The sequence below is a fragment of the Sceloporus occidentalis genome, unplaced genomic scaffold, assembly GCF_023333645.1.
Source record: "Sceloporus occidentalis isolate IW3139 unplaced genomic scaffold, rSceOcc1.0.p SCAF_1, whole genome shotgun sequence".
Taxonomy (NCBI): domain Eukaryota; kingdom Metazoa; phylum Chordata; class Lepidosauria; order Squamata; family Phrynosomatidae; genus Sceloporus; species Sceloporus occidentalis.
In genome coordinates, this window is record NW_028316981.1 from 106,835,959 (window position 1) to 106,854,701 (window position 18,743).

The 18,743-nt window shown below is 40.6% G+C and overlaps 1 protein-coding gene across 1 annotated transcript in view; it reads left to right on the plus strand.

Annotated features, from left to right (window-relative positions):
• Positions 1-236: 236 nt before the first annotated feature.
• Positions 237-18,743, plus strand: part of LOC149321933 (5-hydroxytryptamine receptor 4-like) — a 298,644-nt gene continuing 280,137 nt past the window's right edge. The window contains exon 1 of the mRNA XM_089531601.1: positions 237-388. The gene's annotated coding sequence lies outside the window, so the exon portion shown is untranslated. The remainder of the gene's footprint in view (positions 389-18,743) is intronic.

Here is an 18,743-nt window from a genome sequence, read left to right on the forward strand (position 1 = left end):
GCCTCCTGCGACTCCTGCCTCGGGAGGGAAAAGAGAAAAGAAAGCAGGCGAGCGAAGGAGCAGCCGGGGCTGAGGAGGGAGCCGGCTCCTCGGACAGGGAGAGGGAGCCGGTCTCCCGACGGGGCAGACAGGCAGCAGTAGCAGCAGCAGCAGCAGCAGCAGCTCCGAGGCCGGCTGGGCTCCCCCTCCTGCTGCTGGGGAGAGGGACTTGGCCTGAGCCTCCTCCTCCTCCTCCTCCTCCTCCTTCCCTGGGCGAAGGGTCCCTGTGGCTGCGCTGGTTCCCTGCAGGAGGCGCCGGAGGAAGGCGGGAAGATGCCCCCGGGCGCCCCACGAGGAGCAGGAGGGGGAGGACCCCCCGCGGGACCCTGGGGCAGCTGACTCGGCCCGGGTGAGTAAGGCTCAGCCCCCGAGGCCCTGGGCCCCTTATACAGACATGGACATCTCTAGCTCTAGGTCAAGGGCTCATCTGGCAGCTCCCCTGAGACTAGCCGAAAGAGAGAGGTTGGTAGGTAGCATGGGCTCCCCCAGACTGGAGCTTCCTTCCTCAGAGGCATCCTTGCTGTGGAGAATGAGATTATAGGCTTACACCAGCCCTTCAAGTGGGGGAATGGCAAGTCAAATTCAATATACAGCGTCCCTCAGAAATACACGAGGGGCAAACGGAGGGTGACACAGTGGGACACGCGCAGGAGGAGCGCACCGCCATCGGAATCAGTAGGGACCCCGATATTGGTGATTTTCCATTTTTGCAAAAGTGGAGGGGCAACTGTATAGACAGCAACAGCAACTACATTTCTATACTGCTGATCAGTGCACCCCCTTAGTGGTTTACAATGCGTAAGCCAATGGCCCCCAACAAGCTGGGTACCCATTTTAGTGACCTCAGAAGGATGCCAGGCTGAGTTGACCCAGAGCCCCTGGCTGGGATTGAACTCACAACCTTGTGGCTTGTGAGTGAGTGGCTGCAGTGCAGGCATTTCACCCACCAGGGCTCTTCCAGCTGCACAAAGGGATCGTGGATCACCTCTGAGGCTCCCTGAAAGGGAGAAGCTGGTAGCTTGAGCTCTCCTAGACTTGAGCCCCCTTCCTCAGAGGCATCTTTGGTGTGGAGAATGAAGAGATAGACCTATATGAGCCCTCTCTGTGTGAGAACGGCAGTTCAAATTCAAAACCTTGTGGGTATGTAAGTATTCAGAAAGAGATCTTGTAGTACCTTTGGACTAACAGAAAGAGAGAAGCATGAGCTTTTCTAGGACTTTATCACACAGGGAAAATCAGGGGTTTAAACATCCAGACAATTGTGTAATCGCGATTAACATTATCACACGACATCTCGATTAAATTGCCATTATGCTGGGAACGAACAGGCAGTAAACAGCAACAAATCATTCATGGGGAAATCCAGTGAATAATTTGTTGTGGTTTGCTGCCTGCTGATTCCCAGCATAATGGCAGTTTAATTGCACTTTGTGTGAAAATGTTAATCGCGACAGGATAATCGATGTTTAAATCCCCTTATTTTTCCTGTGTGATAAAGTCCCTAGACTTGAGCCTCTTTCCTCATATGCATTTGGTGTGCACGTTTTTTAAAAAGTATACATGTGTTTTATTGTTTCTAATCAACTGATCTACTTCAGCACTGATCCTCATTTTAAAATCACATTCTTCTTCTCCCTCTGACAACCAACCTCAGACAGCCCAAGGTGGCACTCTGTACGTGTTCAGAGGCAGGGTCTTATTTGATTAGAGCCTCACCTGGGCTAAGTCCTGATCACATTTAAAATAGGGCTCCTTTTAAATCCTAGGGTAGGGGTTCCCAATCTGGGGCACCTGCATCCTCAGGGGATGGGAGATGGAGTTTCAGGGGGTGACAAAGAGGGCCTTGAGTCATCACTCCTTTTTTTGAATAGCTTAGAATCTAATTGCTCAGTTTAGATTTGCATTTTATGCACTGAGTTAAAAGCTTATTCTTTAAAGTTCAGTTTATTCTCCTGTAGTGAACTAAAAATTAGAAATTAGACTTCTTCATCTTCCAACATGATATTTACATTTGTAAAAGGTGCAGACATTAATCAAACATTTCCTAGGGGTGTGGGGCATAGAAAAGGTTGAGAACCACTGTCCTAGGGTTTGGGGTGTATGGCTTGCAAGCAGCCTGGGGGATTTCCTTAAAAGCTATTAAAACTGAGTTTCCACTCTGGACATGTTTTATATACTCATTACTTCTGGCTGTTCTGTGTAGCCTCCCTTGCAAGCAAATGGCTTGGAGGTACTTGCTGAATACCTATTTGAAAAACTGCAGTAGTAGATGGGAGCTCTCCCTAAGGTAGACAATTCAGACCATGGTAAAACCGTAATACAAAGTACTGGGAGTGTGAGGGACTGGCAAAACTTTCCTGCCATGGGAACATAGCTGTTAAGCAACTGTTGCTAGAGTCTCATGTGTAAGTGTGTGTGTGTTTGTTCGTTCGTTCTGGAGATCTGAAAAGCGGAACTTGAGAAAACTTTGAACTTTGTTTTATTCAGGCTTTATTTCCCTCTGTGATTTCTTACTAGGCCATGGGAAAGTTCCATTTTGATAAGGGATGTGATCTAATAGGCATTGTCTGACATATATTAGGGAACCTCTTTCTATGAAAGGCATGTCTCACTTACTTATTTTATTTTAAGTATTTCTGTCTCTCCTCCTAGCCCTCTTCTGAGGCAATGAATAAATAAAACCCAGTTAAAACAATGGAAAGATAAAAACATTTTCAAAACACATTAAAAGACTCTTTAAAATTTCCTAAAAGTAAAAACAATCCTGGAATCCAGCTTTGAAACAGTTCAAACATCAGTTTCAAACACTGAATGCTATGTGGAATAGCACTGTTTGGGCTGCTTGGGGAAGTTTAAAAGAGATGGCCCTTGCCTAACTTCCTTGGGTAGGGAGTTCCACTGTTGAGGTGCTACTACAGAGAAAGCCATGTTGCATGCACCCACCAACCTAACCAACTGAAGTGTTGGGACACACAGCACTACAGGGTTTCCTCTGCAGATCTCAAATTTCTCACAGGCCCATCTGGGAGGAGGTGGTCTTTCAGATATCTTGGCCCTCAGTCATTTAGTACTTCATAGGTCAGCACTAGCATCTTGAATAGTGCTTGGAAGCAAATTGGGAGCTGGTGCAGTTCTTGCAGGACCAGTGTTATATGGTCTCTAAAATGCACTCCTGACATCAGTTTGGCTGCTGCATTTTTGCTCTAGCTGAAGCTTCTGAACACTTTTTGAGGGCAGCCCCATGTAGAGTGCATTGGAGTAGACTAATGCAAAGGTAATTAAGGCATGATCCGCCTGCCTTCCCCAAGAAGGAGCTCAACTGGTGCACCAGCCAAAACTGGGCAAAAGTGCTCCTAGCCACCACTGCAATCTGGTTTCCCAGAAACAGTCCTGGGTCCAAGAGCACCCCTAAGCTATGAACCTGATCTTTCAGATGGAGAGCAACCCTTTCCAGACCAGGCTGTGATCCTAGCCTCAGGTTGGGTTTCCTGCTGACCAGCAACACTTCCATTCTTGTCTGGATTAAGTGTCAGTCTCTTCACCCACACCCTGTCCTTTACTGCATCCAGATGATTCAGTGCTACCACAGTCTCCTTGGCATCAGCTGAAAAAGGACAGATAGATCTGGGTATCATCAGTATAATAATGACACCCAGCCCCAAGGTTCTGGATGACCTCTCCCAGTGGCTTCCTAGATGTTGAAAAGCATAGAAGACAGTACTGACTTCTGTGGAACCTCACAGGCTAATGGCCAGTTAGGTAAGATTATCATGGGTAATGTCAGATGCAAACTACCAGTTTCTCATTTTGTATACTTCTGTTGTCTTGGGTGGTCTTTATATTCTCAGGGGGTAGAAGAACAAGACTGATATAATGGAAAGGAACAAAGCTTTCGTGGCTCTGTCTAGAATTAAACCACAGCAGAGTAAATAATTCTTAGTGCTGGCAGTTCTGCCTTGTCTTAAGCATTAAAAAGTGTGTCTATATGAGAGAGACAGAGGGGAGAGAGGGAGAGAGAGGGGGAGAGAGAGAACACAGCACAGGAGGAAGGGGGACCAGTCACATTTGGGAGGATTATCTTTATTGAACTTAAAGTTCAACACACACCTAGCTTCATTGACTCCTTCTTCTATCAATAGTTGTTGCATACCATAGATAGTAATGTACTGGAACACACTGACTTACTAGTAAGTGAATGTAATTTGCTTTCAAATGTTTAGGGACCACTTTGCTACCCCAAGATTTGACAGCAGTATCCTTCACACTGTTATATTAGAAGTATGTTATATTAGAAGTAAGTTTGTTACACACGTAACAAATTTGATAAATATTGGCTTGTAACCACAAAAGGACAAATGTTTTGCAAACAGCTTATGATCACTTTAAAACACATCTTCTGGGGGGAAAGTGTATGTGCATCATATATATAGTTTATGTCAATATTAATCTAGGGTGGATATGCAGAGTCATTGACCTACACAAATAATAGGATTAATTATTTTTAGAATAGATTTTAAAACTAGTGGATACCTATCACTTGGTTTTGAATGCATTGTTTTCTTGCATACACCATTACAATAGGTGTTCAGCTGAATGATGTACATTCAACAGTTAATAAGAGCCACTTCTCTACATCTTACAGTACAGGTCTGCAATGTTCCCTCCCTTTTTTTCCAGTGCTTATTGCCAGTTCTATTATTCTTTTTTTGCCAGTGCTATAGCAATGAGTCTGCTTATGTATCATCAGATTGTTACTACCATGATCAGGTAAGAAAGTCTTGTTCTTTAGTAAGCTGCAAATCAGTGGCAGAAAAAAAGGAATTAGAACACCTTTAGATACAGGTAATGTAAAAATGTTCTTTCAGGCTGTGCTTGAACTAGTATGTTTCTGTAGACTGATAGATACTTGAAGGCTTAAACATTTCTTGTTTGTCACACTTCATTTTCTTTGGCTATTGCTAGAAGACATTCCTTTGTGACATGCAAGCTAACTTATGCAAGAGTAGGGTTCTGTATATCTCCCTCACAAACTATATATTTCGGCTTAATACTGTTGATGCAATATAGTATAGTATTAAATCATAAGCATTTGGCTGCTGTTCTTTCTCTGTGCTCTTTTAGCCACTGGCTGCTGAGTTAAAATCAAACCCTGTTTCTTGACCTAGGGTATTCTCCTCTGACAAAAGGACCCCACCTCTGTCTTTGGCAGTCTTTAAATAGAGTCTGGATGGCCATCTTTTGGGAGTATTTTAATCATGTGTTGTTGCATGGCAGAGGGTTGCATAGTTATACTCCCTCACATGTTTCTTTTTTCCCCCTCTTGTATGATCCCAAGGGATGTGTGGTGGACAGCTACACAATTAAAAGACAAAACTTAAATTATATAACTTAGTCTTTCTATCATAATCATGCAATGGAATAGAACTGGGATAAATGGGGGGAGGGGGGAGTGACAACTTTTGAGATAGGTAAATATTTGTCCAATTTTCTAGAGAGGATCACTGAGGTTCAGGATAGTTTAAAGTGTTGGTAAATGGAAGGATCTGAACTTGGACCTCTTAATTCCCAAATCAACATACTGAACAGACTTTGCCAGATATAATTAATACGCATAAAACAAGATTTCTTGCACATGTGATCACTTTTTTTGGCGGATGTTTGTGTGTGATATATAGAATAGCCAGTCAGTAGGGAGAAAAGCGATAGGGGTGCATCTACACTGTAGAAATAATGCCATTTGACACTACTTTAACTGTCATGTTTCCATCCTGCAGAATTCTGGGATTTGTAGTTTGTGAGGCACCAGCACTCTTTGGCAGAGAAGGCTAAAGACCTTATAAAACCATAGTTCCAGAACTCCATAGGGTGGAGCTACATAACTTAAAGTGATGTTGCACTACATTATTTCTACTGTAGATGCAATTGGGGAGGGGGGGGGAATGGAAAGGAGAGAGAGAGAGAGAGAGCTAGTAAAGAGACTGTCTGCATGATGGTTGTGTAATCAGTTAAAATGTGATAGCTGGCTAACCTTTTTTTTGTTTACATTTTTATGAGAGCATTTGAGTATCTCCAGAGAGGTCCAGTTATTCTAGTGGTACCTGTGCCAGTTTCTGTGTGCTTCTCAGTAAAAATAAACATCAGAGCAAATCAGCTTTTAATATGGCACTGGCTTATGGGTGGTAAAGCACTAACAGTTCCCATTCATGTAAGTAGTTTATGAGGAACACTGAAAACAAAAGGGTGGCTTTGTGGCCTTTGCGAATTAGGGGTAGGCCTAATGTGGCCATGCAAACATTGCTTGAATGTCAGCCCCTAACATTCTTTGCCATTGGCTGTGTTGGGAATTGCAGTTCAACAACATTGGCTTTGAAGGGAGACTGCATTTTGCCCATGCCTTTCCTCTGATTCTAAATACCTTTCCTCTGATTCTGAATACCTGGAGCATAAAGAAGACCTGTTGTGAAAAGTCTTAATTTTATCCCATTTCAGAGACATCTTAAATGTCTCCAAAATAAACATTCTGCAGTGAAACATCATGGAAGTCTGAGTCACTGAAACTGAGCAGCTGTATCTTCAGCTACTGTTCTGTAGTAAGCAGTTGGGAAGTTCTGATCTCTTTAGCCCCAAATGCCCCTACAGTGTACACATGGACAGGTAGACTAGAATTCCTCAGAACATAAGGTGTCTCTTTTTTCCCCCCAAGGAGGAAAGCTGTCCAGAAACAAAAACAAAACCCCATCCATACACTTGTGTTTTTGAGCGCAGAGGTGAGGGTCCCATCCTGTCTCCTTGTTGATCAGAGCAATGCAGTGATTCAATATGTTTCATGTGGGTTCTATGACTGTTCTATTTGAAAAATCATTTATTGATCAGAAGCAGCTGGATGGGTTTGGGTTCGGAAAGGAAAGGAAAGGAAATCAGAATCAACCCCCCCCCCCAAAAAAAAAACAAAACTTGGAGATGCTTTGTAACCTAGGTCAGATTTTTTTTTAGTATAGCAAAGAGTGGGGGGGAAACTGGAGCAGAATGCATTAGTTCAATGCAGCCAGTTCAAATATGGTTACATTATTTAATCCCATTAGCCTAATTGTTATACCAAATAATTTTGTTTAAATGAGAAAATTGCTCTAAATGAGTAAGAGTGGTTGCAGACACACAAGTAACAGTAGGAGGCACAACCATTAGTGTTAATAGTGGAAAGCAGATTAATTTGAAAGAAGATAAATTGGGTGTAGCCAGTTTTACATAATTAGGTGAACAATTATTAAAAATAATGGCAAATTTTATCAGCATTCCACTTACACTATTCTTAGGTACAGTGATATTAATGTGATAATTATCGAATAGTTTGGCGCCACAGAATCTCAACATTTTCTATTTCTGACTCCTATAACAAAAGTGTAGCAGGATCCTATGCACATTTATTCAAAGATAGTTCTGAAGTGCTTAATCCAAGGTAAGTGAATATAGCATTTACAACCACAGAGCAGAGGAGATGGTGGGAGAGATCAAATTGCTTGGGCTTTGTTGTGTTTCTTTAAAAAAACCCAAGGCATATTTCACATTCTGGATATGGGGCTTTTGTAAGGGGATTCTGGTTTCAGACGCTTTTGAATGTATGCAAAGGAAGCTTGTGGCATCTTTGAGAGTAACTGGAAGAAAGAGTTTTGTTGTATAAACTCTTATAGGCTGCATCCACACTGTAGAAATATTCCAGTTTGACACTGCTTTAACTACCATGGCTCCATGCTGTGGAATTCTGGGAACTGTAGTTTTGTGAGACATTTAGCCTTCTCTGTCAGGGAGCTCTTATGCTCCAACAAACTACAATTCCCAGGATTCCACAGCACCGAGTCATGGCATTTAAAGTGGTATCAAACTGGATTATTTCTGCAGTGTGGATGGCCTCGATAGACTCTGTTTCATCCTGTGGGCTACAATATGAGTTTCCCAGGGTATTAACTCTTTCTTAAAGGGCACCCAAAATAAACAACTGAGTCAGAGTCTAACTTTCACTAGCAGTACTGCAAAAGTGTGGGTCGGATTATATTTTAATATGCATTCCTAAAAATAAAGACTAACTCAAATAACAAACATGTAGTTTATGTTTTAAAAACAAATAATAATGGCTTTAATAAATATATACATAACAAAACTAAAACCTAATCTAACTAAAGAAAGTTGTGTATTTATAGATATAGCAGGAAGATTGAGAGAAATATATAATACTAGCAGACAGGCTAGAGGCACATACCAACTGTAATATTAACATCTCAGAATCTTGAGATAGAGACAGTCTTGAAGAGAGAGGAACCTAAATAGGAAGCCCTATCTATATAATGAGGGGAAAGAGAATGCATACGTTTCTTCCAACACATCCATGAAAGCTTATGCTACAAACTTCTTTCTCTCAGTTAGCCTCAAAGGTACTACAAGATTGCTTTGCATGATGATACAGACTAGCATGGCTATGTCATTAAATACGCTTTTAAATGTTATCCCATCTGTCAAGAGATCTGTTATACTGGCCCACATCCCTACTTGGTTAGTTAAGATTGTCAGCATTCTTCTTACATCTTATCTCATCTGAAAGGGGAAAACCCCTTTTCACGTACTGTCCTCTGTTGCATTAATATATGGCTTTAGTGGACTTTTCTGATAGATGTAGTAGCAGAGTTTGAAGTAAAGTATTAAGCATCATGCCATTACTCTTCACTGACTGCTTTTATGAATAATAGGAGGACCAACATTATTACTTTTACATATTTAAATGTAAATGAAAGAACATTAGGGCATTTTTGGGGTGGGAGGGGTGTAACCTTAAAGTATTATTGCAGAAACTTTAATTTTGGATAAGAGGAAAAGGGGATTTTGACCATTTTTACAGTTTTGGTTTGTAAAAAAAAGAATGAAATTGAGAATAACATATTAATAGTGTACCACATTTCTTGTCAGTCACAAAGACATATAAATGAATGACTAGCAAGTAATGTATTTTTATAAAAGCAACAATACCAGCCTGAGTGAAGCATTAGGTTGACAACTGGAGACAGATGATAAAGGATTCAGCCTTTCTGTCAGTAAGCGCTGACACATGGATTGCAGCCATTAGTGGGCCTAAAACCCCTAAAGGCACCAGATTCTGTCTGATCTTGAAAACTAAGCAGGGTCATCCCTGGTTAGGACTTGGATGGATGACCACTAAGGAATATCAGCTGCTGTATTTCAGAGGAAGGAACTAACAGAGCCACCTCCATGTATTTCTTGCCTAAGAAAACCCTACAAAATTCATGGGGTCACCATAAATCGACAGGCGAACTTGAACATGCATGTGCGCACACACAGAGTGAGATGAAGTCTGCAGGATTGCATAGCTCTTTCTTTCTCTGTGCCACCTGTTCCCTTCCCTACCTTTTAACATGTATGCAGAGGAATCACTGTTTCCTGGAAGGACAGACTGGAGAACCAGATGCTGCTGTGGATGACATGCAGTTTGGCTTAGGGCCACAGGTCGGGCCACAGGTCCTCCCACTATGGCCCCATTCACACTATACAATTATGACATTTTAACTAGCTTGACTCAGTGCTAAGGAATCCTGGGATTTGTAGTTGTTGTGGCACCAGAGCTCTCTGACAAAGAAGGCTAAATATCTCACAAAACTACAAAGCCCAGAATCCCATAGCATTGAGTCCTGGCTGTTAAAGTCGTGTCACACTGCATTGTTTTACCAGTGTAGATGCAGCCATATTTCCCTCCTGTGGAATCCTGGGATTTGCAATTTATGGGGAGGAACAATTAGAATCTTCACTCAGAAGCCTCCTCTAGTGGATCTGATTGAACTAGAAATCCCAGGATTTCATAGGATGCAGACATGGCCATTAAAGTGGAATCATAGTGCTACAACCATGTATTGTAAATGCCCCCCCCCCCAAGTTTTAAAGGTATGGTATTAACTTTTGTATCCTCCCCTGGTTGTGAATTTGTCCTAGTTGAAAAGATGCATTGAACAGGGGAAGATGTAAAACAAAAAAGCCACCCAGAGCTGAAGTTGTTGGTTCTGCCATAAAGTGACTTCTCCCTGTCCTGACTTTAGGGGCCCTGCTGTGACCCATAAGCTAGCCTGTTGGATTCAGGTATGGTGAAGGATGTAATCCAGTTACTGTTCAACAAGCAACCCAGTAATACCATATTCTCCTTTGCTTCAGTAAGTAAAAAGTGCTGCTCTCTGTGTTTTACTTACTTGAGCTGCCCTGTTCATTCATTTCCATCAGCTTTTCACATTCCTGTGTTTTGCAACAGCTGTCCCAGTTGTGATCATCATGAGGAAAAAGTTTGATGCCCTTCTGAAAGAGCTCAGTTTGGCAAATGAACGATTCTTTTTTAACCAGCAGCCTTGAAATTTACAGTTGTACAGTGCCTCCCCTTTGGTTACTCTAAGAATGTGCTCCCTTACCAACAAAAATAGACTTGATCATAAAATAACAGGCTCTTGATATTTGGAAAAACATATGAGAGAAGCAGCTGTGTTTTCACAAGAACTTTCTTTCTGTAGAGGGACTTTTCTGTTGTGGCACCTTGAGTTGGGAATGCCCTCTCCTTAAAAGAACAGTTTAAATTACAGTTATATATTTATAGAGAATTATTATTATTATTATTATTATTTATATTCCACTTTTTCTCAAAAGAATCAAAGTGGATTACAGGAATATCAAAATAAAATCACATACAATTTTTAAATACAATTAAACCCCCCAAACCCCCAAACCTCCCCCAAACATAAAATCATTAATCAGTCCCTAAAAAGAAATTAAACAGGAAAAATTTAAAACATTCCAGGACCAATAAAGTTTAAAAAAATTAAATAATTTAAAAATTTAAAAATCAGGCAGATTTGGTTGGGAAATGAGTATGTTTTTTTAAAAAAATATATGTTTTACCTCATTTTTCTTATGTTTTTAATATGTTTTTAATTTATATCTTTTACTTTTTTAAATGCTTTAAATTAATTTATTGTGTCTCATCCTGAGATCTTCTAATAGATTGAGATATTAATATTTTAAACAGGTACTTGAGAGCACAGGTCACATAAACCTACTGAACTCCATGGGAGTTGGAGATACAGTGTCTCCTGGTCTTGAGATGGAGTTCCTGTACCAGCCTTGGAAGAGTCTGTCTTTCTGTGTGCATAGAATCATGGGTTCTCACAAATATGAATTAAGCATTACTTTTATTGTATAATGGAACATTTCCATGTTGTCTGTTTCTTCCCTTTTCATTGAACCTTACAGAGAGTCCATCTCTACCATTTCCACTAAATCTTTGATGCTAGCAATTGTTTTTATTTTGCTCTAATTTATGCATAAGAAAATTGTCATAAGCCACATTTTTTCCTCTTTAGTAATTTCAGTGTTAGTCATTTATTAATCTACCTATATTGCTCTTGTACAGGTAGAAAACTGAAATGGAAATTGTTGCAGACTTGCACAGTGTTGTTAGACTTGGTCTAAGGACATTGGGAACATGTCCTTCAAACTCCCAAATTCTTTCAATGGCCCCAAGCATGAAACAAAAATAAAATAAAAAGGTATTTATGCAGAGATGAGGCAAAAACTGCTTAGAGTGTATGTCTGGAAATATTTGCATATGTAGTTTCTTTTTATTGTGTTGACAAGTTGCATTGACCATTGTGGGGAAGATATATTGAGCAGGAATTATAACAATCAATCCTATAGTTGCTTCATGGAATTACAGGAAGCAACCTAGTTAGTTTACATATGGATCCAATAAATGTAAAATGTTTGCAGAGTAAATGCTTATTGAAATGCTGTGAATCAAAAGGTCTTTTTAAATAGATTATTATTATTATTATTATTATTATTATTATTTTGACAGTGGCTTTTGTAATAAAACATTCGAAGTAGGACAGGTTCTGATACAGCTGGTTTGAGGAAACCACAAAATGATTTTCTGGTACTTTTTTGCTTTGTTTTGTTCTGACATTATTTCAGGTTTGTCGTTCTCTGCTTTGTCCAAATGGGAACTTTGATTAAAACATTTGCAACAAAACAACAAAAACACATTCTGTAAAGCTATTTGTTTGAGTTTCACTGCAGCTTTGAATATTAGGAACAAAATGGACCATTTTAATTTGGACATTAGATGGATTAAAATTGATCTCTGAGCTTTTCCAAGTATAACTAACATTAATGAAGACATAAGTAAAATATCAGAGACACAAATACAGTATTTAACTTTTTCTTAGGCTGTGTTTCCACTCAGCCTTGCTTATTTGTAGTTTTAGAGAGCAGTTTTTCGGAATAAAGAAGAACCTTTAGAGATTTCAATCAATAGAGGAAGAGTTAAGCCTTCCCTCCTAACCACTGATTCTTCCTTGCAAATCCCCATCCCATCAACATTATGAAGGAAGCACAGGGCTATGAACTTGCAGTTGCTCTCCTGCCATGTAAGTGCACTGTTGGGCATCTACACTGAATGCCAGAGCATATAGGAAATACAGCACACACATACATAATCTCACAAGGTAAGGTTACAACATGGGTCATAATGAAGAGAAAACTGTTGCCTCCATCAGCAGTCAGAATTGTTTTTCCCCTCAGCAAGCTTCTCTAGACAGAATTTTCTGTTGGTGACTGAGCCAGGCATTTTCATTACAGTGTATGCAATGTAAGACTGAACTATTACAGTGCAATAGAAGAAAAGCAAGTCAGCTCACAAAGGTACTTTTTTATTTTCTGCACTTATTATTCAGTCTGTACCTAGCCTTAACTCTGTCACCCAAGTTTACAGCAAAATTAAAGTTTCTGGTTGAGCAACAGCTAGTCTTCTTCAGGGCAGAGAGACTATGGCAGGATCTGTGTTCTGAAATTTGGTAATTGACCTGCCCTGGAGGGAGTTGCATTCCACAAAGGGAGCTAGTACCTAGCTTTGGAGTACTTGTGACTCAATCTCTGTCATCAGAGGCCTTGATGCATTCCTTGGCTGGAAATGCTTTGGTTCAGCTTTGACTGGTCTGCCAGCTACAGTCTTTATTGGACAGGGATAACTTAGGGACTGTTCAGTGTTCAGAGCCCTGAAGGGGCAGCTTGGAGCCGTCCCTGTTTTAGCCAGATCAGAGCCGTGGCAACTGCATGCCACGGCCCCGATCTGGCCTTTCCAGGGTGCAAAAAGGAGCCACAAAAAGTGGCTCATTTTTGCGTCCTGGAAAGAGCGCCATAGCCGCATTGCTACGGCTTGGTAGCACTCCTTCAGAGCTGCATCGTAAGGATGCAGCGCTGGAGTAGTGCCATGAAGCCATGTGCCATGTGGAGTGTCACACGGCATCATGGCAGCCTGGGGGGCGGAGCCGGGGCATGTGTCATGTGGATGTGATGCTCCGACTCTGCCCCCAAGCTGACCTTAATGGCCAGTCTGAACAGGGCCTAAGTCACAGTAACTCATGGTCTGGCAACTTCCTAATTAGACTACTACAGTGCACTCTATGTAGAGCTGCCCTTGAAGATGACACAGAAACTGCAGATAGTGCAAAATGTGGCAGCTAGACTGCAGACTATACAGAAATCATGGAACACTGGTTTTAAAGAAAGTGCAATAGCTGCCAATATGTTTCCAGTCTGAATTCAAGGTGCTGGTGATGACATTTAAAACCCTAAATGGGACTTTGCTACATGAAAGATTATATCTTCCTATGTAAATTTTACCTGGGAACTAAGGTCAGTTGAAGGTGCCCTGCTGTCTGTCCCACCACTAAGGATAATACATTGTGGGTGATAGGGAAAGGGCCTTGTTGTTTTTTGTTTTTGTTTTTTGCTGTGGCACCCCAGCTGTAGCCTGATTGGTGCTAATTCTGTCATTCTGGGACAAAGTCAAAACATGGCTTTTTGGTAAAGCCTTTGAGGCCTACTGATTTTATTTAAATAAGTACATGTATTGCAGTTTAGATTATTTCAAACTGTTCTCACTGGTATTCAATTGTTTTAAGTGTTAAATGGTTTAATATGTTTCTAGTCTTTTAAATTATTCATTTTATTTTAAACTGTTCTATATTCCTTTTGTTGTATATTGCCCTGAGATTCTAGGGGATATGGTGGAACAGAATTACAAAAACAACACAGTGTTCACTAGAGGAAATGGACTCCTGATATCAATCTAATGGGACAGCATTTTTTAATATGCTGAAGCTGACATAAGTGATATTGGTATTAGAAAATAGCCATGGTATCAAAGCATAAGGTATAAGAGAATTTGGCAAGCATAGGATTCTGTCTGTTTTGGGGCTCCAGATGATTAGATGAAACAATCTTTCCTCCAGGTGGAAAGAGTAAAATACAGGGAGTAGTGGAAGGTTAAGCACCACTGCCTCAGCTAGTGTCTACACATAGAAAGCATCCAGAAAACTGCTTTGTAGGCAGGAGCTCCCAATAATGTGGAAAGGCTTATCAGACAAGACAACATTAGAGCCCAGATTGCACACTTATTTCTCCAACACAGCTGTAGCTTCTGGCTAAGCAGCACTTCTTTTTTGAGGTGAAGTGTATTCTGCATGATGCCAAACCCATCCAAATCCTTGGGAGATTCTTCAGTCTTAAAACTTTTTGTACTATTAGTGGGAAGCAGTTGTCAGGCAGCCTCCCACTCATGTAGAAACACTTTGACATTTGATTATATCAAGGATATTAAAAATGAAGAGCAAATGACCTGTCATTGCTATAAAAGCATTGTTGATTAGGGTTTAGATAACGATAATAAGCCCTGATGCATTCCTAAATGCTGCTGTTCACCTTATCTAAATCTTGCTGTCCACATGGAAGAGAGAAGAGCTGATGAGAAGAGTGATGGTGAGACATTTGCAGTGTGTTTTTTCAATAGGAATAGCCAGATAAAACAGTGAGAAAATGTTGCCACTTGTTCTTTACACACACACACACACACACACACACACACACACACACAGGTTGTTTTTGGAAACTATAATGTATGTAATATCCTGTGCAAGGACAAGTTAAGGTAAAGCAGAAGATGGCTTTTTGGTGGTTTGGTTGTAATAAAGGCTTTCCAATTATGTTATTTTCATTTGAATTGGTGGACAGAACTGTAATATATGTGAAAGGGTATAGTGTGTGCTCAGTTCTAGGTTCCCTTGACTTTTTTCTCTCTGAAAGCAAACTAAAGACAATTGGGTATCCCCTTTTTAAAAAAAAGCATACACACACATACAGTACATATATACAACATCATCAAGATGATTTGTGGAATTTGGTTGTTGAGAATAGAACTGTATGACTAAGAGCAGTGAAGTAGTTCAGGGTTGGGGGAACCTTTGGCTTGCAAAATGTTTTGGACATTAAGCATCCAGAATCAACCATCATGGTGTAGTGATTTGCGTGTTGGGGGTATGATTGGAGACCAGGGTTTGAATCCCAGCTTGGCCATGTAAACCCACTGGATGACCTTGGATAAGTCACTCCCTCTCAGCCTCATAAGATGGCAAGGACAAACCCCCTTTGAAGAAACCTGCCAAGAAAACCCCATGATACGGTCGCCATAAGTCAGAAATGACTTAAAGACACATGACAATAAACAACAACACAACCATGGGTAAGGTATCATGGGAGTTATAGTACAAATCATATGGAGGTTCAGTTTCCCTACCCTTGATATGATGCCATATGATTTTTGTGAGGTTGCACTATAAATCTGTCATCCAGAACAATATGTCCAACCAGATGTTTGACTCTGCCCCGTGATGTGCCTATTCTAACATTTTGGTATCATTTGTCTCATGGACTTTGCCTGTGTGGATCCCTTCTTGTTCCTTTGCTTGACTTTCTGTAACAGCTCTATGTTAAAAGAGTTGAGGGTTGCTCAACTTTTGCTCTTGATTGGAAGCAAATCACCAATTAAATCTCAGGAAAGAATATCTTTGCAGCACAGCTGCTTGATGCTGTTCTGGTGCCCTCTGGCTACGTGCTGTGCACACCGTTACAGGCAAAGGGAACATTCAGAAGACCAATAAAGCCCTTCACATTGCTGCCAGTGGTTAACTGCTTGTGCACTAGAGGTGGGACATTGGCTGGCAAGCTACAGAGAGTTGCAGTATACCAACTTTGCTCCTTTTAGATCTTCAAATCATGTTCACATTTATATACAGATTTTATTGGTCTAAACAACATTGCCCAATTGTGGATTTTTTTCCTTATGGATCACTTTGTTTCTCAACTGTATTTAACTACTGCTTCCATCATCCCCAGCCAGCATGGAAAGGGCTTAGTAGCCTGGAGAATGGCACATTGGGGAAGGACTGTCTGATACATTCTGCCAAAATCCATACATAAACAATACTTTTCTGGAAGATATCCATAAGCAATTATTATAATTTGCAAGACATTTACACATGATTAGGAGTTCACATCTACACTGCCTTTCTCTGGAGGCTGCTAAGCAATCCAGCTTATTTTTAATTGTGCTGAAGAAAATAGACTTGAATAGTCTAAAGTTTTGTGAGTGTTTTTCAGAGTCATCAAGAATAACATCTTGGTATGATCAATAATTCTAATTGAGGCTTTTCATTTAGTCTCTTCACTCTGTTAAAATGTTCATGACAGTTTTGCTGCTTGTTTATGTTGGATAATTCTAAATCATTTACATTTTATGCTGTTGCCAAAGGTTCAGCTGCTTTAGATTGGTTAAGCAAAACCATCAAAGAATAAAACAAAATAAATTATGATGTAAGTGAACAGGATACTCAGAAGCTGCAAAAGAATGATGCAAAAGTAATGCTGTTTTTATTCAGTTTTTCACCATTGTTTTTAAATCACCTTGTACTATAACATTTTTGTTAGTTTTTAAGGTAATACAAGAGTTTTCATTAAAATCTGTTGATACCATTGTATGAATGTTCATGTAAGACCCAAATTTTGAACGGAACCTTTCAGTCATGTAATATTGTGTGTGTGTGTGTGTGTGTGTGTGTGTGAGAGAGAGAGAGAGAGAGAGAGAACACAAACAAACAAACTTTTTTTTGATGAAATGACCAGCTTGGTAGATGAAGGGAATGCTGTGGATATTGCATATCTTGATTTCAGTAAGGCCTTTGACAAGGTCCACCATGACATTCTTGCAAACAAGCTTGTAAAATGTGGGATAGACAATGCAGCTGTTAAATGGATTTATAATTAGTTGACCAGCCGAACCCAAAGGGTGCTCACCAATGGCTCCTCTTCATCTTGGAGAGAAGTAACTAGCAGGGTACCACAGGGTTCTGTCCTGGACTCAGTGCTATTGAACATATTTATCAATGACTTAGATCAAAGAATAGGGGCCGTGCTTATCAAATTTGGAGAGGACACCAAGGATTTTATCGCACTGCCTCCAGTGTCCAACTTACCTCTTCTGAATTTGAACCAAATTCGGAAGTTACACTGATTTTTTTACATAGACTTTCCCCTCAAAACAGCTTCCCGTTGCCTCCATTGTTGAATTCAGGCCCTGTAAGTCACTTCAGTGACCATTTTTTCCAAATTGGAAGCTTCGGAATTGGAAAAAAGTCAAGCACTAGAGGCGGTGCGGTAAAGTCCCAAATTAGGAGGGATAGCTAACACCCTAGAGGACAGGATCAAAATTCAAAATGACCTTATAATAGATTAGAAAGCTGGGCCTAAGCTAACAAAATGAATTTCAACACAGAGAAATGTAAGGTATTGCATTTGGGGGGAATAGGATGGCGGACACCTGGCTTAAGGAGGCTATGTGTGAAAGGGATCTGGGAGTCCAAGTAGTCCACAAGTTGAACATGAGTCAGCAGTGCGATGTGGCAGCTGAAAAGACCAATGCAATTTTAGTCTGCATCAATAGAAGTATAGTGTTTAGATCAAGGGAAGTAATAGTGCCACTACATTCTGCTTTGGTCAGGCCCCACCTGGAATACTGTGTCCAGTTCTGGGCCCCGCAATTCAAAAAGTATGTTGAGAAACTGGAGTGTGTCCAGAGGAGGGTGACCAAAATGATGAATGGTCTGGAAACCATGCCCCACAAGGAGAGACTTAGGGACCTGTGTATGTTTATCTTGTAGAAGAGAAGGTTAAGAGGTGATGCGATAGCCCTGTTTAAATGTTTGGAGGGATGTCATATTGAGGATGGAGCAAGCTTGTTTTCTGCTGCTCTAGAGAACAGGACCTGGAACAATGGTTGTAAGCTGCAGGAAAAGAGATTCCACCTCAACATTAAGAGGAACTTCCTGACAGTGAGAGCTGTTCGACAGTGGAACAAACTGCCTCGGAGTGTAGTGGAGTCTCCTTCTTTGGAGGTTTTTAAACAGAGGCTGGATAGCCATCTGTCACAGGGGGTGCTTTGATTGTGATTTCTTGCATGGCAGGGGGTTGAACTGGATGGTCCTTGTGGTCTCTTCCAACTCTATGGTTCTATATTTCTATGATTCTATGAAACAAACAAAGGAAATTGCCTGCTGAACAAACTCTTCTTACATTCAGATCCAACCCTGAAATAATGTTTAATGCTTAGGCGATAATCACGAAAAAGATGTGATGACAGGATCACACATTCATATATTATGGTACAACGTGCATTTTGGTCTGCTCCAAGATAGAGTTGTTGAATAACATAGTGAAATATGAATATTCTTAAACATAAGCTTTATTTGGAGAGAACAGACCATAATAGCAGATCT